Source organism: Columba livia, chromosome 1 (assembly GCF_036013475.1).
Source record: "Columba livia isolate bColLiv1 breed racing homer chromosome 1, bColLiv1.pat.W.v2, whole genome shotgun sequence".
NCBI lineage: Eukaryota > Metazoa > Chordata > Aves > Columbiformes > Columbidae > Columba > Columba livia.
In genome coordinates this window covers 30,896,926-30,910,898 of record NC_088602.1, presented here as the reverse complement: position 1 = coordinate 30,910,898, position 13,973 = coordinate 30,896,926, and the positions used below count along the sequence as shown (strand labels likewise).

The following is a 13,973-nucleotide window of genomic DNA, read 5'->3' as shown; positions in this document are numbered from 1 at the left end:
ACCAGAATCTTTTATGTATTAAATACTTTATATACAGACAAGCATGTTTAGACTTTCATTCATTTTAAAGGCATCCATCAACTCCATCCTTCAAGAAAGTCAGCTAAAATTAATCCCTTTCCTTGCACATTCTCACCCCGAAAAGGAATCTAAATAGGAGGTTACTAAAGTCTAAAAGATGAAAACTGAAACAGATTAAAATGTTATGCCTGCTCTAAAGAGTCACTTATAAGATGTTAATTGCATCCCTTATCTACTGTGTTCCAACATAAAACATCATTAAGAATCACAACTGCACTCCCACTTTTATGAGTGGAGGGACAAGGAACTCATGACGGCACCGTGCTTTTTACCTGTTGACATACGCAAACATAAAGTAGTCCTCTAAAATCAGTTACTCCCTGAAGAGCTGAGCAGGTATTTGTAATATAATTAAAGTCTTCACCTCTCCAAACTGCTTCTGTCTCAGCTCTGTATAGTCAATTACTTCAGTGGCCATGTTTTTTTGTTTAAGGTCCATTTACAGAATCTAAAATGTGAAAAGGAAAGCTCATTTCAGAAGGAACAAGAAAAAGAGCTTTGCTGAAGATTTAAAATCTAACATCTCATCAGACATGTACATGAGAGGCCCAATCTTACAGTTTGCATCACAGCACACTAAAATAAAAGTTATTTACAGTAGCAACAAACAGAAGTTATACACAGCCAAATAAGCCCTTTCTGTCTAGTATGCTGGAAGACAGTCCTTGCATCACTGCTGGCATTTTTCTTCATTAGACTGCAAAAATCTTTCGTGTGGAGAAGAGAATTTGTCTGCCATCTCCCATTTCTGAAATATTCAAACAACATTAATAGTGTTTAGTCTCCTTGCAATTACTGAATTTAGTTGCTGGTTTCCACATAACTTCAGTAAGCTATTTTCTTAATGTTAGGCACATGTTAGTAGGACAGCATGTGGCCCTGCATGTTAAGACATCCCATTCCAACACACTCATGTATGCAAAAAACCCCATCTATGTTCCCTACAATGTTCCCTGGGGGTGAAAGACAACAGAGCATCCCTAACCAGAACTTTAAACTTCCTAATAGTGCTTAAAGCTGAAAGCTGTATTAGTGCACATTCCTCGCACTATTGGTGATGTGCAATGAAAATACCAGGCAGATCAACTGACTTTTGATAAGCATCATTTCTTTATAAACAGTATGTGGCTCTGTTTCTGACAAGGTGGGAGGCACTTTGGGATTAAGACTTCTCCTCTATTGACCATTCCTATGTCATTTGTCATCAGATGCTCTCAAGACGACTTGCAAACAAACAAAATCAAGCTTAATCTGAAACACAAGTTAAATACTCCTGCAAGGCACTCACTGTAACACCCACTTCGGCATGAGGAAACTGAGTTGGCACCAAGCAAACACCCAGAGATGTGCACTCTAAAATGTACTGTTAAAGAATATCAGTAGATAGGAACCATCATTCCAGATCAGACAAGGCTCGATCAAATCCCATCTCCAAGAGCAGCTGACACCAAGTGCAAAGTAGAAAAATAATGATAATACCAGAAGAAGGACCACTCCACTCTGCTTCTGGTAATTAGCACCTTAGAGGTTTCCTGAAGCATTACCCAAAATCACTATGCTAATCAGCTACAAATGGCTCCACACCCATTCGCTTTAAAGATCCTAAAAGAGCAACTATTCCTCTTGGTGGACTTTGAAATCATATCTGAAATACTTGGATACAACAGATTGCTCCCGATTGTTCCAGGCAAGAGCAACCATTACTACCAGGAAGTCCCATACAGAGGCAGGGTGTTGTACTGATAAAGAAATTAATCCAGACCAAAAAAAACCAAGAGTCAGTTCCTATTTGTGTCATACATTTCTACATGATCTTGAAAAGGCCACTTCGTCTCCCCACAAGAAAATGAATGCGTTCAAGATCATAAGGTGCTTTGACACTAGTGATGGAACCCAAACAAACATCCTAAGCAGTACCCAGCTTGCTGTGGCCTTTTCTTGTAGATTGGGACAGCAATCTTGCAGTTTGTGGGATGTACATCTCCAGAAACCATACCCACAGACAGAACAAACTTGAGTCTCTTCTCAACGCAAGTTAAGAATCTTAATAAAGCAGAACAGTTGAATCAAAACTAGAACAATATTAGGCTAAAAGTGCCTAAACTGCTACTTTCAGATGAGGAATTACAGTTTTTTCCAGCATCAAACAATGAAACCTAAGCGTTGTTACAATTCTTGAAAAATGGCTGTTATTTTTAAGCAACTGTTGCTCTAAACTGGCTTGCTCAAAGTCACATAAGAAAATCTCCAGCTGTCAACACTCTTCCTCTGAAGAAAGAGAACCCAGGGTCTTTTCACATTTTGCTCTTTACCAGTTTTTGTCCCGCAAGAATGTTAGTTTAAAATATTGGATCAGGATAGGGAACCTTGAGAATTCATTAAGCTCAAGTTGCGCACAGAGACATTGTCTTCACAAGCACCCCAAGGTCATTCCTCCTGACAAACAATTAAGTATATTCATCACTTGTCATACTGCAAATACATTTGTCTTCATGTGACAGATACACAATCAGTCATGAAACACTGGATGCTTGCAATTTCTGTCTCGCAATACAGATCATAACATGACTACAAGGGGATCATCCTACCTGTTAGGTGACGAATGGTCCCTGTTTCCACAAATCCCCTATCACAGACTCTAGTCACATATTCTTCTGGTCTCAGGATGGAGCCTCCTATGCCTCTCTAAAGAGCTATGTAGTCCATCCTCGCCAAAAGTTGGCTATATTGAACTAATTAACTGGCATGGTATCCTGTGAAGTTCAATACTGTTACTCCCCACTGGAGAAAACCTAATCATGAACATTCCCACCCTACTAAAAAGCCATTCGCTGTTCTCCCTATCTGTGTTGCCCAACAACCGACATCACAAATTAATTATTATGTCACAACCACACAAAGTATCCAATTAAGGGCCAAGTTCCTCTAGCTTTAATTAATAAACCAGCAAGCCCACTGTAGGCTGGCGTTTTTTAGCATGGGAAGCCTGTCCTGAGCAAGGACCAACATGCAGCAGTGTTCTTGTCTTCAGCACAATCTCTGTTTTGGAGGTGTTGCAGCTGAAGCACCTGGGTGTGCTTTGATCTAGTTCTTCTCCTGGGTAGCTTCAACAGTGAAGACTGCTGGATACTTGGAAGAAAATAACTTACCATGTGACATAAACAGCATGTTCTAGATATATAGGTTGTATCGAGTTAAATATACTGATGAAAATGTTCTTAGCAAACACCACTCTTCTACACATCTCTCAATGAAATCTGGCAGTTCTTTTATTACACAGCATACAGATCTATACTTACAAACAAGGCCATGCCCTCTGGAAACAGTTCAAGAAATGACTGTTTTCTCATGCTAATGGTAGTTTATAAATCTGCTCTCTTCCTGTGGAAGCAACTGATAATTTTTTTCTCCACTGTGTGAGTTTTTGCAGTGTGCATTCACAAAATCACTTTATCTGCCACCCAAATCTACACTTTGAAACGGTAAAAGACTGCTACTGTCCAATTAAAAAAAGTCACGATTAACACTGAAAATTACTAAGGTGTACTCCCTCACAAATGAAAAAGGAGTGTCAAGCTGTATCAGCCCAGACATAAGAAGTTACCCAGTATCTTTGCAAAAACAAACAAACAGCTTGTATCATAGTCAGAAACTATCCAAGTCTGAACACTGGCAGAACACATTTTCTAATATCAAATACGCATTCAAGGCCTCATTTCTCTCTCATGACTTTCCTCAATGTCATATACAAGACTAACATCAGAAGGAGACAAAATTTTGTATCTACTGAATGGAGCAGAGGTTCCTAAACCCAAGGCATCAGAGCCATAGGCCTGGTAGCGGAATTGAAATACAAAACTCCATAAAACGTTTATTTCAAAACATTTGTGCTCATAAGGACATATAACTATGTCTGGCATTACTGCCAACTTTGGAGTTTCCACCCAAGTACGAGGGAAAAGAAACAGCTTGTTTTCTAAGAGCAGGCAAGATCCTGTGCGAAGGTCACCGACTAAGAATCATTCCAGTTTAACTTTCCATGACCACAGCAAGACAGACTATAGTAGCTGTCATCACGGGATGAAATTGCTTTCATGAGCATAAGAATTTCCATTGAAAGATTTCAGTACGCAAAGACTTGTGTCCAAACAGCTGCATATTAGCCAAGTAACTAAGGACGTAAACCTAACCTTGTCATTTAACCCAACCACCACAATACCTATTTTTACATTTTTCTATTTAAAAAAGAATGTAGATGTTACAGTGAGGAAGTTTAAAAGTAACATATAATAAGGATCTGTGACAATTCACACATAAATTGCAGAGAGGTCCAATGCTTGCTATAGACTTACAAAATAGCCTTATTTGGGAAAAAAAAAATGTTTGAAACTCATCTTTTCCTCTTCTCAAGAAATGAATGTTGTTACTACAAACAAAGGAATTTAAAAATTGTAAAGATCTACTCTGGTTCTCACAAAGCATCAATTACTGTCTGACATAGCTCAACAGCTTCTTGAACAAGAGAAGTTTTTTTAAAAGATTTTGGATCTTGACATTAATTTCCCGTTTTGGAGAATCTATGAAGTCAATCAATAAGCGAGTGCAATAGTTAACTAGTTAACACTTAAAATATTTTTTCACTTTATGCAAGTTAATATTCTTTTTTTACTTACTGCTTCTGTTTGCAAATGTACGCTCTTTGAAGCTCCCCATTTTGTTCAAGGATAGGTACATGATCAAATCACTTTAACAAACTCAGAATTTACTTCAACGTCACTATCCTCATTAAGTTCATAGATATGTCCTTCCAACACCTATAGCCACTACTGGCTTTGATTTAAACATGTGTCTTGAAGTGAATCCATCAAACTCTATTATTAATATATTCCAGAAGTGAGGTCAATAATACTGGGAAGGAAATCTCCTGTTCTGCATTCAGTGTATTCAACCACTATCAGCTCTTGGCTGCCACTTATCTACAGGGAGTATCTTGTCTGCTGCCCATGAGCCTTGACACCTTACAGCGCTGTTTTTTAGCATAATGTTCCTCATCCTTAAGGTGTAACCAGCCTTTTTCATGGTGATTAATTTCCCGAAGGTTTGACTCCATCTTCCAAAAGAGTCAGCTAACATGCTCTTTAATTCAATCAAATACATGACACCATGCCATCATTTGTCATTTTTCTACTCTACATGACCCTGATAAAACCATCAGGAAGGATACTGTGTTTTCTTCCAACTGTGTTTTCATTTGGCTTTTGTTTGGTTTTGTGGGATTTTTCCAAACAAATATCCAGTGATTGAACATCAGAAAATTTAACCTTAATTCAATTATTCTTCATGGAGTATAACATTTTCTGCAGTCAGTTTCTTAGACAAGATCAAACCCTTTATCTAACTGATATACTAGATAGTTTATAATACTTGTTTTCTATTAATCATATTGAATAGCACTTGTTACACACTTAAGATTTTGGACAGTTTTACATTTGCCATTAAAAAAAAATATCCTTAGTCTACAAAAATTTGTAACTCAGATTTTCAAAAGTGTTCTTTCAGTCTTTATTTACTTTGCAATATGATGGATTTGTTCGCTGTTATATGATTATTTGTGATATTCAGCTTTGTTCTCACTACAGATGTACATTAACAGTTCTGTCTTTTCAGCATTGTTGTTGACAACTTTAGTGCAGCCATTAAACATATGTCACTGTTCTTTTTGTTCCTGGTATTTTTAGAATTTCTCATTAGCCTTAGATCCTAAAGAAAATCCGAAGAGTTAAAAAAAATTACGTATTCCTGCTGCCCTTGAACCACTTCTAAATCAAGATGGGACTCTGAGTATTTGGCTCTGCACATTCCAGATAGCCACATGTTCTCACTCTTCTCCACCCCCAGATTTGAGAGGGACTTTTGTAAACAATGTCAGAAATACATTAGTGATGTAACAGCACACATCACATCACGCAAAACTGAAGATTTGCTTAGTCCTCCATGTTTTCCACCCTCAGAGACTGGAATGTCACCTACTTCTCCAGCCACCTTCTCCCATGATCTTATGAACCGCCATGAGCAAATCCTCAGTTTACAGGGCAGAGAGAGTTCAGCGAGAGGAGAAAAACAATGGGCAGCATCTCTGTGCATGTTTTCTCAGCATTTAACTGCTGCCCAAGAAACCAGAATAGCATGAGGGTATCTCAGAAAATCCTCTGGCAACATCTTCCCTTCCACGGCAAAAGAGGGAGAAACACAGATGAATAGCAGGGACATGTACCTCCTCACATTAATGTTGTTTTTTTTTTGTTTTTCTGAAGGGAAAAACCTTTTCCAAACAGTGCATATGCTAAAAACTACCAAGCCAATCTGACCTCAGAGTTTATTCAAGCCTCCCTTCCTTCAGACTGCCTTTAACCAAAAGCACTTTTGTATTTTGCCCAAGGCTGGGTGTGATGCTTGCAAGAGAGGAGTACAGTTACACACCTCAACATGGATTGTAACATAAAACACAAGAGCTATCAATGGCCCGCTGATGAGGAGGAGCAGGAGCAAAGGTCAACACAATTTCTATGTAATAAGCTTGTATTCAAAAGGTTCAGCCTTACTTAGCTCATTTGCTAAGATACATTAACCAATTAAAAAAAATACAATCAAAAAGCCCACAAACCCACAAACAAAATACCCACACACACACAAAAAAAATAAAAGACAATAAAATCTCAAGCCCACACTTGCCCGAGAGATTGATTACATGATATACATGGTATTGACCTTAACAGATGACAATTACCCTGCAATCCTGCCCTCACCATAAACATTTCAATTTGGTCTCTTACTTGTAACATCAAACAAATTGAATATTGCTGACAGCTTCTCCCATAACCAAACCAGCAGTTAGTGAATGACCACCATGAAGTGGCAGTCTTTAGCTGATTTGCAGAAGTGAAAGACAGCTGCTAGACTGCCAGTGAACAGCAGAAACTGAGAGTTCATTAAAAGCTACCCCTGAGGAGGTAAAGTTGATCCAGCAGTGCCTCCCCACCGACACATGGAAAAAAGGCCTAATTGTTGCTAGGATCACTCAGATGCTGGAAGTGAATTCTCTTTCCACATTATTTTAATCTCTCTATATGCAGCAATCTCCGGTGCCCTGACTTAAAAAGCTCCACACAACTTCCTTCCAACACTTAAGAGCAAGTTAACTATATTCTTTGCTGCAATACATTTGTACGTATAAATTTGTACGAGTGCCTTTGTGCTAGATTGGCATGAGGTCTTTAACAAAGATCACCCAATCCAACAGTTGTCACTCAACTGTCCATACATTTCAAAGTCTGGTTATAGAGCAGCACTTTCTGTCATCTTAATTATCATCTCTTGCAACAGGAAACACAAGGCACAAACATTACTGAGATATCAGAAATTGTTTTTGAACTCATGCTGTAAAGTGGTTTAAAGATGTTGTTTCACAATTGATTAAGTTGCTCTAAGATTACATCGCTGCCAAAAAGGGAAAGTTCTGCCCTGCCTGCCATCACCTCCCCTGCGCCAGTTCTAGGAATGGCAGCCTGTTGGGCACCCTGAAAATTTAACAGCTAGAAAAAAAATCAAACCCCTCTTACTTCCCTTAAAAATGCAGCTTTTTGAGGAGTTACTAGAACTTACTAAATGCAACTTGTGTGAATTTTTTGGCACTACCTTTATCAGTCATTTTTAAAATGGACTATCCAGGCTATGACACTAAAAGAAGAAAAGAAAAAAAAATCCATTCACTCTGAACACTTTTTTGGAGGAGGGGAGATGCAATTTTAAAATATTTCCACAATATGTGGTAGCAAAAAAAGCTAAAAAAAAAAAAGATCCTGTCCCTTCTCTCTCATTCCTATACCAAGGCTGCAACCACACATCCTGATCTGCTAATGCAAGGGTTGTAGCACCCCGCTATGAATTCATTAACAAAATCAATTCATCTTAAAACTAATCCTTCACTTCAAACTTATGCTACCAAAGCACAACTCAACTGGTTCATCACAAACTTGACAGAAACCATAGCTGCACACTAAATCAAGCTAACCAGCAGCATTTCATGGACATTTATTTTTTTGGCAGATACACATAAAATCTATGTGGCACTGCTCAGCACTCAACCTAAAGCTTTTTTCCTTTTTTTTAAGATGTCAGTCCGCATGCAATCTACATTGGCATTGCTACTACTTTGTAACAAACAGCATATCTATCTACTTCTGTGAAATGAATGTCAAATTCATACATTAGAGCCACTTAAATAACATTTCTTATTAAAAAGGGTTGCAAAGGTCAAAGGTTTGGACCGACAGTTCACTTCACTTATCCAATGCTGCTGAAAGGGCATTTCATACATTTTCAATACAGCTTCTTTGGTTCCAGTCATTCAAGAATTTTACAGAAAAAATATTAAATAAGTTAATTCAGTCACCTCCAGAATAAACTCATTAATCTCCACTACCTGTAAAAAGCAGGAGGGGTTTTTGGTTTACCATGACTGAGAAAGCAGAGGGGGCTTAGGACAGCTCTGCTGTGCAATAAAGACACAATAAGTTTTCTGCCCATACCAGCACTTCACTCATACTAAAAAAAGCAGTTGCACACTTCAAACTCGGATAAATGACATTGACAATAAAATTAGAAAGCAATCCATCCATCTCCAGGTGCTCATTTTGCCCCTAGGCTTCTCATCCTTGCTCCTCCTGTTCTCCACACCTTACTGCCAGATTCTACACCTCTACAAAGTTAGGCCAAACTGCTGATGCAGCACAGTGAAGTGGATCAGGAAAAACCATAAACTAAAAAAACAGGGTTTTCTTCAGCTAAATTAGTTTTCTCAGAAGAGGCTGCGACTAAGGACTACTTAGTCCAGAATATTCTTTTTAAAAGCCCTGTTGTTGAGCCTCTACACGGATCTGCCCTGTTTTCTATGGTTGCAGTCAAATTCCTTTTAGTATATCTGAAACCTTAGAAGTTTCGGTTTTATTTGAAATCAGTCATTCCATCTATACACAAGAATGACCTCAGGTTTTAGCCATATGTCTCCTTTTGATGGCTTTTATTAGGTCAGGTCCAATTCTATGCCAGGCACTCACTGCTTTGCCTTTGTACAGCTGCTACCGAGACCAGGCTGATAACTTTACAACAGCTGGCATCACAAGGACACCTTCCTCTATGCTTTGTTTTAAAAAATAAAAGGCAAATCAAAAAGAAGTTGTGGAAGACTCCAGAGAACATCTCTTAAGAATGTGAATGTGGCAAACTTATTAAATCTTGAAGATAAGTTGGAAATTTTTTTCTGCTACATATTCATTTAATGAAAACACTTTGTGCGGAGACTTTAATCTGCACGTAAACCCACAAACACAGCCCATCAAAAAGGTCAGAATACTTTATAATCACTAGCTTTACTTCAGAAAACACCAGTGAAAATTTATTTCAGATAAATACATAGCTGTGTTCACATGGAGAAATGACGATGAAAAGGTTTTTAGGCATCTATTTATTTTAGGTTCCTTTCATCATATACATTTACTGCCTGGTTTCCAGAGATCTCAAGCCCTTTCAAGTGCAACTGTAATCATGGGCTTTCAAATCTTGTTAATTCACCCAAGTCACCCAAAATTAGAGGACACAGTTTTAGGTCTTGATCAGTGTATTGTGGTGGGGCTGCGGCACAGAAAAGACAACACATGCTGCTCAACCTATTCCGGCATTATTGCACATCTAAACCAGTTCTTTCTGTGTTCATGCAACTGTCTGGAATCTATGTTGGCAATGAATACTGAGCCTGTAAGACAGAAATATAGCTAAAAATGATAACGTTTCTACTACATAAAGAGTATATAAAGAAGAAATCCACTACATTACCCGTCTCCAAATGCTGACCTTAAAGGATATGCCAGCTATTGGATGGTTAAGAGTTTCAGCATATTGGGCCAGACTCCAAAACCCTCAAGCCAGTTGGTAATTAACAGACATCGAGGTCCTCCACATGAAAGAAGTCTATTGTTTAAACAGTGACACAAATTTTTCCTTTCCTTTTCATGGCCAGTCTCTGTCTGTGTTTAAGATTCCCTTAGGACCATAACAGTGTACGATTTTAGAAGCTCCATTCTCAAACAGACAATTTGTTTGACTTTTAGTTGCCAGGAATGCAAACGTGCTTACATCACAGGCAGAACAAATAATTTTACAGCCTGAGTGGCTTCTTGGACATCCCAAATCTCCCCTTTGTTTGATTTAATAGCTAGAAAAATTAGTATCCAAATAACTTAATAATACTTAAAACCTAACATATATATACTAGCAAAAGAATTACAATACACAGCACTGAGGGCCTGTAAACAGTCTGTGACAAGTCCAATTAGCAAGCAACATACTTACAGGGCATAAGTATTAGCATGCATCTTCATAAACAATGATGGGTTACAGCAAAACTTCGGTGATAAACCAAAGGATAGTGCACTGAACAAGTTCTGTAAAGCAGCCATGGTCTGTTTTAAATTACCTGTTCTCTGATCTGTCTGTTATCTTAGTCAAGACAGATGAGATGGGTGAAAAACAAGGGACTACTTATAAACTATACTTAAACTAATCAATGTAATAAAACATTATGTTAAACTTGCATTTTGAAATAATGAGGTGTAGGCACTCATCTATAAAGGATAAAGTTAAATCCCTGAGAAGGATAACAGGGAGGATGTGACAGAAAAGGAGCAGGTAAAAGTACTCATCCTTTAAGAAGATAAAGATATTTTAAGAAGGGTCAATAAAACAAAGAGCAAATCCAGTCAGAAAAGGACAAAAAGGCAAATGAGAATTATAAAGCATTTTCTGAATGCTCATGGTTTTCCAAAGTCCATGGGTTTGAGTGTTTTGCTGTTTTCTGTAGTCTGAATGATGTCTCTGTACCTCACACAAGCCTATTGGGCCATAGAGGGATACACCCAAATTCCCACCCCATCCAAGACGATAAAAACATCCCTGGAGAACTGGATGAAATAGTTCCTTTCGAACCAGCCTCACCTCCTCGCACTCAAAGGAGCCATTTGTGTTCAGCCTTTCTATGCAATCGTTCATCTGAAGTCTCCAAATACGACCAGAACTATGTAACGCAAACACATCATTCAGCAACTCAATCAACAGCACCGTTCACCAGGACAGTCGGCCCTTTCATTGTCATCTGAACTGAGGGGCCAGCAGACACGTCAGCACACGGAATGGGCTGTCCTCACCTCTCGGTGCAGTCAGTCCAAGTCTAGACTGCAGAAGCTGGTGGGAGAGCCCCAAGCAGCTTATAATGCTGCCAGAGAAGCGCTGCAGGTAGGTTACTGGGATGTCAGGTCAGCATCGCTTGCAAGCTCCTGCCACTCAACAAATTTGGGAAGAACAGAGGTTACTGTCTCACTGGCAGAATTTGCTGCTGTGTTTCAGAAAGCCCATCCCACAGCTCTAGGTAAAAGCAGAAACAAGGAAACTCAAGTATGTTTCAAAACTGACTCAGAGGCATTAATATTTGTTTTAAGGAAGCCATATTTCCCATTCCTTTTGCTTCAAATAACAAGCAAATTATATTACTGATTTGTTTTGTCCAAGACACGCAGTCATATTCTTCCAGCTTCTTCCATCATTCCCAGTTGCTAATAAAAGCTTCTGAGAGCTACTAACACTTTATAGGGAATAACACAGATTACACCAGTGCTACCTCTTTACTACTCGTCCTCTGCAAGCACTTTCTAAAATAAAGAAAACCGCATTTCCAGTCACGCTGACATAAAAAACATTTATATGTACGTGAATAATGCAAAAGTCTGACTTTAATCGGTCCTAAATTCCATTTTAGACTCCACGGTCAGCATTGGCTTCCCTGCCCTCTTTCCTGGAGGGAGGCCGCAGGGTGCGTGACCACTGGGGTTCACTGACAGGCATGGGGTGACAGACCCGCTGCAGTGGGTGGAACAAGCTCCAGCAGCTCGCTCAGGGCAGCGGGGCCGCTCTCAATGCTCCAGGACAAATCCTCCCAAGTAAAACCATCATCGCGGTCAGATTCCTAATACTTACATTGCAACGAGTTATTGCTGGAAAAAGGCTTGAGCTTATTTGCTGCTCATAACCATGAAGCATATGACAACTTTATAATCACAAAACCCCAATCATTTCCTAAGCGTAGCAGGCAAGCAGACATATACAATCCAACTGTAAATATGATTATTTAACAACTCATTGCTTATGAGATACCATCTCCACATCGCTGATTAATGCTTACCACATAGATTCTAATCATGCTGGCAAACACAGGAGGCCATTTAGGAGGCATTTAAAGAAGGAAAACTTTGTAAGAAAATAATTATTTAAGATAACTTCTAATTAATACAATCGTTATGATGCTTGGCTCCATCTTCTCTGCATTTGGTATATCCCCCATATACGATTTGAAATGCCCCAACTGCTTCATAACAGTCAGTATTCACTTGCACGTGCACATATAGCAATAATTCAGTAAAATAAAATTAATTAACCTGCAATCATAATCTTATAATGCAGTATACCACAAGGGCAAGAAAAGCTTGTAATCAATTTTAAAATAAACAAAAAAAAACATACAGGACAGAAATCTCTCTTTTTAAAACATAACCCACTATTTTTATTGGGAGATTTGTCAGCACCTTAGTACTGGTGAGCCACTCTGTTCCCAATGTTATTGTTAGTTGTCTCATCTCTCTGTGTAGTTAGGCAGTACTCACAGGCTAATCACTGAACTTCAAACACAGGCACAGATGCAGGTGTGCCTATGTAAACATTTAAAAGGTTTTATATAAGTATAAAGCAGGTACTGGAAATCCAAACCTTCTGGAGGATCCCGGGTGTGATCTGGTCATGTAAACATAGCATTCCCCCAGCGGCAAATGAAATTTCTATCCACCCACCCACACCAAGGAAATACTTGTAATAATTAAGTTCGAAGTGGTGATAAAAATAAAGAAGTGACAACAAGGTGATGACAAAACAGCCTCCACAATTTTTAAGAGTGGGTTAACTTTTGTCTCTCTGAAAAATCCCTTTATATAGCCACAATGCAAAGATTCATAAAGAAAAATTTTAAGAGCGATGTACTTTGACACTCTGAATCACAAAAAGCAGTAATAATCTAGCATTTCATAGGGTACAGCTGCAACTGCAAACGCAAATGGCAAGGGCCAGCAGTGAAGTTAAGCAACTCATGCACTCATCAAATATTTTAATTTGGTGGACTGGAATCTAAAGCCCAAACACCCTTCAGAAACTTGCTTTCATTCTGCCCCGCTCCCCACACATGTGCCTGCCGCCCCGCTGGGCTCAGCTGGCTGCCAGGACGCCTTCCCACAGGGGCCTAGCGAAGGCCTAGACTGCACCCGGGCTGTGGGAAGCCCCCGTGGGGTCGGGACACAACAAGCCGCCTCTCTCCACTGAGAAAAGCGCCACATCCCCCAGGATCTCCGGCTAGGGGACCCCACCAAGGGGTTACAGCAGCGCCCCGCCCCACCCCAGGACGCCCCACCTCCCGCTCGCCCCGCCCCAAGATGGCGACACACCTCCTGTCTGTCGGCTCTGCCCCCACCGCTGCTCCGCCGCCACATGGCCCCTTCCCCTCCACGCACCGCCCGCACCGGCGCCCCCGCCGGAGCCAATAGCAACAAAGAAACGTGCACGTCCGTCCGTGAGCGACCCACCTCCTGCGCACAGCCATTCGCTCTTCCGGCCTGGCCCCGCGTTGCGCATGCGCACTAGCTGTAACCCAGGAGATTCGGCGTCCAATCATCAGGGACTCGCCTGCCCCTCACGGGAGGGGGAGGGCCTATAGGCTCGGCGCATGCGCTCTCGACCCACCC

At 40.0% G+C, this 13,973-nt stretch overlaps 1 protein-coding gene across 9 annotated transcripts in view; it reads right to left on the bottom strand.

Moving 5' to 3' along the window:
* The window catches only part of CAB39L (calcium binding protein 39 like), a 72,113-nt gene that overhangs the window by 57,376 nt on the left and 764 nt on the right, over positions 1-13,973 (bottom strand). For 3 of the 9 annotated variants that reach the window (XM_065053585.1, XM_065053575.1, XM_065053659.1), the window contains exon 1: positions 13,815-13,948. The exons of 1 other annotated variant lie outside the window; for it this stretch is intronic. The gene's annotated coding sequence lies outside the window, so the exon portion shown is untranslated. Of the gene's footprint in view, positions 1-2,669; positions 2,834-11,339; positions 11,557-13,676; positions 13,949-13,973 lie in introns of those variants that run through there. 5 more of the 9 variants (XM_065053613.1, XM_065053605.1, XM_065053596.1 and 2 more) reach the window with 5 other exon arrangements.